This window comes from Sinocyclocheilus anshuiensis, unplaced genomic scaffold, assembly GCF_001515605.1.
Source record: "Sinocyclocheilus anshuiensis isolate Anshui unplaced genomic scaffold, SAMN03320099.WGS_v1.1 scaffold1957, whole genome shotgun sequence".
Lineage (NCBI taxonomy): Eukaryota > Metazoa > Chordata > Actinopteri > Cypriniformes > Cyprinidae > Sinocyclocheilus > Sinocyclocheilus anshuiensis.
In genome coordinates, this window is record NW_015537935.1 from 396,513 (window position 1) to 403,382 (window position 6,870).

Genomic DNA, 6,870 nt, shown 5'->3' on the forward strand with positions numbered 1-6,870 from the left:
TATATATATATATTAAGGCTCTTGAGAAACAGACCACAGTAATTTAACCTCTTGAACAATGCCTCACTGTGCTCAGATTTGCCAAGATACCAAAGTGTGCAATCAATAGACAAAGATTTTAATATGATTTCATATGATAGTTAATATGAGCACATGAAATTCTTCCATTTCATCAAAAAGGATCTGAGCTATAATATCTCAAAGCCGTGTACGATGGTATTCGCTAACCTCTCAAATTCTCGAACTCATTTTGTCTCGTTTTAGTACTTTTAAACATTCATACTGAATACAATTCAGAAAGCGGTCAAATTGTACAGTGTGTATATAGTTTTATGTATCACACAAGGTTGGAAATGCATGCACTCCAGTGTGGTTCTTGACGCTGTGGGGTCCTGATGACTGCAGTCTGAGATTAGCCTCTCAATAAATGTCATGTTGTGTGCTTCAGTGGCGTCTGGATCTCACATTGATGTCACAACACAGCTGGGAATGATCATCTGACATTGACTGGACTCATTTACTGAGATTTGTTCAGGATTTTTATGAGTTTGATGTCATGCCTGCCCTTTAGGTGATGCTTTATAAGAATTACTGCTAATTGATGTTAAGAATGACATTCTGAGCGGCCAAAAATAGTATCTTGTGCAGATGTTACATCTTTTAAACATATGGACTACAGAAGGTTTTATCAGTTCAATAATGACATCTGCTAAATATATAAAAACATATACGGTATTATGGTATCTTAGTAATATTTCAGATTTTTTAAAGTATTATCATCATCATCGCCGTCGTCGTCATCATCATCATCATTACTATTATTAGTCCAATTTGTTTGCTGTTATAGAATAAAACGCCTTTTTTGACAATTACTGTAATTATTAATTGAATTATGAAATGGGGGTGGAACTGGGGAAATAGATGTTTTTATTATTGTTATTAGTAGTAGTAGTATTGTTGGTGGTGGTGATAGTATTTTATATTTATTATTTCATTATTTATTAGAGTAAAATGTCTCAATTTGTTACCTTTTTGAATAAAATTATGAAATGGGTTGGAATTGTAAAAATGGCTTGAAATAAATATAAATATATAGAAAGAAAGAAAGAAAGAAAGAAAGAAAGAAAGAAAAAAAAAACCCAAAGCAAACAAGCAAATAAAATCTTATGTTGACATTAGATCTTTTAAACGTATGTATTAAATGTTTTAACTGTATAAATATTAAATATGTATATTGTGCAGTAACGACATCTGCAAAATATATCATAAAACATTTGATGCTATCTCAGTAATATTTCAGATTTTTAAAGTATAAGTTGTATTATTATTATTATTATTAAAAAAGATTTTGCTGTTTTAGAATAAAATGTCTATGTTTTGCCTTTTTTGAACAAAATTGGAATTGTTCTTAGTAGTAGTAGTAATTTTTATTAATTAATTTATTAATTAATGTATGTATTTATTTATTTATTTATTTATTTATTTTTAGAGTAAAATGTCTCCATTTGTTACCATTTTGTATAAAATAATGTAATGGGGTGGAATTTGAAAACCAACAAAAAACAAACAAACAAACAAATAAACAACTAAATAAATAAATAAATAACAGAGAAGGTACAAAACAGAAAATAAATCAGACGTGAAATACTGATGTGCAGACGATGTGCAAGTTACAAATGATTAAAGCAAAAAGATTTACAACCATCCCAGGTCTCTCCTATTGTTTAATTATCTTAATTAATGCTTCTGCGAAGCACACCAGAGCTCTTTTTCAAACTGCTATAAGCAATACGAGCCATGACACTGAATGACACCATCTCCTCAATTCACAACCCAGCCCTCCAAAGACACGTCAGCAAACCCAAACGCTCCAAACAATTCACAGGTAGAGAGGAGCCTCCAAGTTTTCTGATGGGCTGAAACACTGGGGTCACGGTCATTTTTGTGCTGTTTTTACACAACTCAGGGCTGTCACAGAGACACTAGCATTTCTCATGACACCCATTTCTCTGATTTATGTTGGATAGTGGGAACATTTTGTGTTTGCTGGCATGAAAATGGCATAAATAGTTTTAAAGTCAACATGAAATTGCATTTGCAACTGATAATGTGCGAAACATAAATATAATGTGGACAAATAAAACATAAAATATTACAAAAACATTTCTTCTTGTCTCTCTTACGCTCTCTCTCTTTGTAGTACCAAGCGGCGAATAATCATGTATAATAAGACCAGGAATGTGTAGGACCAGTTGAATTTATGTTGACTTTAAAGCTTAAACAAACTGTGCCTTGTCCAAAAAAATTACAAAAACGGCCACTCTCCAGAACATTCACAGCAATTGTTACTCTAAGATATGATGCATCACAATAAAAATATTTTACACATAATGAGACACAGCACCCTGCCTACCAGATCCAGCAGTGCCAATGTTTAATATTAAAATCTATGAGTTCAACTACAGAAAAAAAAAAAACTTTCATTGAAAGAAGACCACCTACTGTTGTCGCAATCCCCAAAACCCCTGACCGCCCCATCCCTGCCATCTATACCCCATTCACAGCTGGAGAACCTTGCGCTGAAAAATATAGCATGTGATGGAAAAGCAAAAGGCAGTAATTAATATTTCATTTTGTTACACGTAAAGCATGACTTTGACAGAAAAGTCTCACTTCTACATACAGTTTAAAAGCTTCATTGATGCCATTGGATTTAATTTAATGAGACAGATGTGTCTTGACTCTTTACAGCAGCAATGTGGTCTGAGCAAGCAATTAATTAACATTCAATAGCATTTCAATGCATAAGAACTATTTTACAGTATCTGAGGAGTGAAAGAGCTTGCCAGCAAGTTGTAAAGTCAGAGTGGAGTATTTTCCTTCGAAACAGAACCACGTATCCCAGGATTTAATGGAACTTCTTAAAATTCCATAAAGAACAAGACTCTAATCAAGCTTTAAATAATATCTCGAAACACAGCCACTGAAGTGGCGCTAAAATATATTGAAGATGAATCAATTGAAAATTAAGACAGATAAAAAAGGTGAGGCTAATATGCTCTAATGGAAGCCATTACCCTACCGAATGTGTGTCTCCATGTTTAATGGTTTCATTTTCATTCAGGGAATGTTTCATTGTTTTGTTTTTTTTTTCAGAGAGCAAAAGCATATTTTAACCTGTTACACACCATTTCACTCCATTTAAGATTGTTGTCTTTAATTTCCGATTTATTCTGACTTGAAACAAGTGTGAAAGAGATCACTGCCTTTATACACAGTACCACAGGGAAAGAATTGGAATTACGAGCAAGCTTTGGAAACTGTAATGTAAATAATTGTTTATGATCAAAAATAACAGGGAACTTCAAATTAACAAAGACATTGAATTAAATATAAATAACTAAATAGCTAAGACCTTTTCACTTTCTAATGTATCTGCACATCAGTATTTCACGTCTGATTTATTTTCTGTTTTGTACCTTCTCTTTTATTTATTTATTTATTTGTTTGTTTGTTTATTTATTTATTTTTATTTGTATTGTATTTTATTTATTTATTTAGTCAGATAGATTAAGTGCCATTCACACTGTTTTATTATTAAATATAACATCCAAACTGTTATCTTGTTTTGCTCTTAGGAGGGCAAAAATATCTCAGGATTTTCAATGCAATTAGAAGAGACTTTGAAACGGTGTAATTAAAGCTCTTTGATGATCAAACAATTGGTGGGAACATAGAAAAACATCAAAAAATGAAACAAATGTTTGACAGAGAGAAATTAGTCCAGGTTCAGGAATTAAATATTTACTCTCGCATTAGGGTTCTGTCACATGGGAGTTCAAGATATATTACAACTGGTAAGTACAGTAACCAGTAAACCCTTTTGACAAATGTTACATTGACAAATGTTTCTTTCAGTCATTTTAGAAGTAATTCATTTAGAAATTATTAAAATAAATAAACATGACGAGGTAGAAAACATCTACAATTAGAAATGGTGTTCGACAGATATTAAAAATAACAGGAAGTTACTGCTAAACATGATGTGTGTTTAAAACTTTGTTTATTTATTTGTTTGTTTGTTTGTTTTTGAATGCAATGCTAGTATAAATGTTACGCATAATCATAAAAGTTTACACATTTGTTAACATCTAAAATATTTAAAACATTACATTTGATTTATAATTGTAATTGCTTGTTAAAAAAATACTGGGTTAGTGTCCAGTCATTTGTGATCTATTTATAGACCGAATATACAGACGGAATATAAGCGCATCAACATTAGTGTTTTTTTTTTTGTTTGTTTGTTTGCTTTTTCCACTCAGTTCATTTAATGATCATTTCTGGAAACACAAGACATTACTGTGAATTTCTCAATGACATCAAGAATTCCACAGTTCTGTCAGTCATTTGAATACATGATTAATTTTCTTCATGGTTCACTCTAGCCTGATTGAATACCTGCATGGCGTCTATTGAATTATGTATTTCTTTCAGTGCAATATTTCACGAAAGTGTAGAGTTTACATAACCTGCTTTTTAACAGCTTTACTTTTGAAAAGATTCGATTTGTTATTGTTGTTTTGCATGATGCTCTGTAAAAGCATTAAAAGTGAACAATAAATACTTGAACTTCATGTAACAAGTTGATGTATTTTTGGTTCGTGTGTGAGAGTTGACATGTTAATCAGTTGGTGATAAGCGCTAAGAAGCGATGAGGCAGCTGTCGCTGTCTGAGGAGGCGGGGCTAAACCTCACTCACTTTAGATTCATGGGCAGCAATGGAGGCAGAGAATTCACTGAACCATGACAGCAAAGAGGGTGGCTGGCAACAATAATTTTTGCGAAAGGAATGATGAGACTAGAGAAACTCATCTCTCCTCAAGAGATTATTTTCAAGAACTACCAACAAGTTCAGAAGTTCCTCCTACAGATATGCTGCGATGTGTTCGAGAGTGTGGTTACTTAGCTAAATGGAAAAATTGCAAAAAAAATAAAATAAATAAAAATCATTTTATTTTGGAGTGTGAGATAGGGTTAATAAGTTATGTGTAGTAATTATAATTAGCTGTATAGATTATATTATTTCTGCTATTCTCTTCATGTATATTGCATGACATAATAAATGAAAAATTATGTTTAAAATACTGGTTTACTTTCAAAATAAGTTCACTGCTAAAAGAAAGGAAGAAAGAAGCAAACGAGCAAAATTAGAACTTTAAAAAAAAATCGTACTGAAAAACAAGATAAATATGTTGAGCAAGAAAATAACTTTTTGCAGTGTTCTATAACAATATCACAAATAAGTGAACAGGGGTGATAATGAAATATTTATATATAGTTGGCTTGTCTTGCTTTAAAACATTATATCTGGTTTTCAGAACATTACAGAAACTGCTATTACAATATTCAGTATTCAAAAGACAAACCGACACCTTTATATAAGCTACCCTCCAACCACCAGTCATATAGCCATCTAATATATTCCTAATGGGTTACATTAAATCCCACCCAACTTTTTGTTTTTTCTTGTTGAATTTCACTCAGAGAAAGATGTCGGGTTCTGAATGCTATTTCATGTTGACATACAAACACAAGTAAATGTGAAATATTACTTCAGCCACTTGGATGGAATTAAAGCTCAGCTTTAAACCTTGTGTCTGGTACATTATGGAGGTCAGGAAATATATGAAATGGATGTGACTCCCTCCAGCACACTTTAGCATCTTACCGTCACTACCAGGAAGATCTAACATACTGACGCTGAAGCTTCCTGCACTTCAGCATGTTCACTGCGTGCCACAAAACCACCACTAATCTGAGGAAGTGAGCAAAAAATGTGCCTTCGAAAAGAAATTCTTGTAATAATAATAATAATAGTAATAAATTGCGGCAATCAAAACAGAATATAATTATCTAAATTGTCTTAAATGTATGTGTTCACTTTATATACAAATACCTATAACCCTAAAATCAGTCAAAAAGACAACAATAATAATGAATAATTAAGTTAAAAACAACAATACCGTATTGTCCAAAAGTATGATATCAATATTCAGCAGAAGCTGAATAAACAACAGTTGTTCTTTGTGTGCATGCATCTGGATAATTTAGCATCAGAACATGAACCACTACAACAGATACAGATGCTCTGACCTGCAGAAATGTAAGCGCTAAACTAACAAAGCGGTTATTCAGCAGTCTGTGTGCTTTGTAAGAAAGCATGTTCTTTCCACACTGGAGAAGTTTCCAGGGATAGAACAGGATCTCAGTAAAAATCACCTGTGTGCTTCCGCTAGACAAAGACCTGTCGCTCTTCCTAAACATGATATAGGTGCCAGTCGTAGCCTGAGGGCCTGTGGTTTTAATATTTAAGTTTTAATTTAATAACATGGGTCGCGCTTGACACGCTTGTCCTTGAATGCAATGAAGGCCACAAGCTCTCAGCATGTTCTCACAACGAAACTGTCATTTTTATGTTCAGTCTCTGTATCTTCACATATTGATGAGGGAATGTGGAATGTGTGCCATCATTCGTAAGCCTCATGTAGTTCCAAACTCGTGTGACTTTCTCTCTCTGTGTGTGCGTGTGTGTGTGTGTGTGTAACGATACAGCAGTTACTAATAGCAGAATGTTCAAGCTGTATCCCCCAATAATTAAATTAAATTTAATTAAATTTAATTAAATTTAATTTAATTTAATTTAATGTAATTCAATTTAATTAAATAATAAACGAACTAGAATATGATTTTAGTCCAAGGTTGTTGTTTTTTTAAGATTTTGCATTTAAATTACATCAATTAAAATGTTCACGTTTAATTCAATGTGTTACTTGTAGGTTTATTTGTGAAATTTACTAACAAAATTGT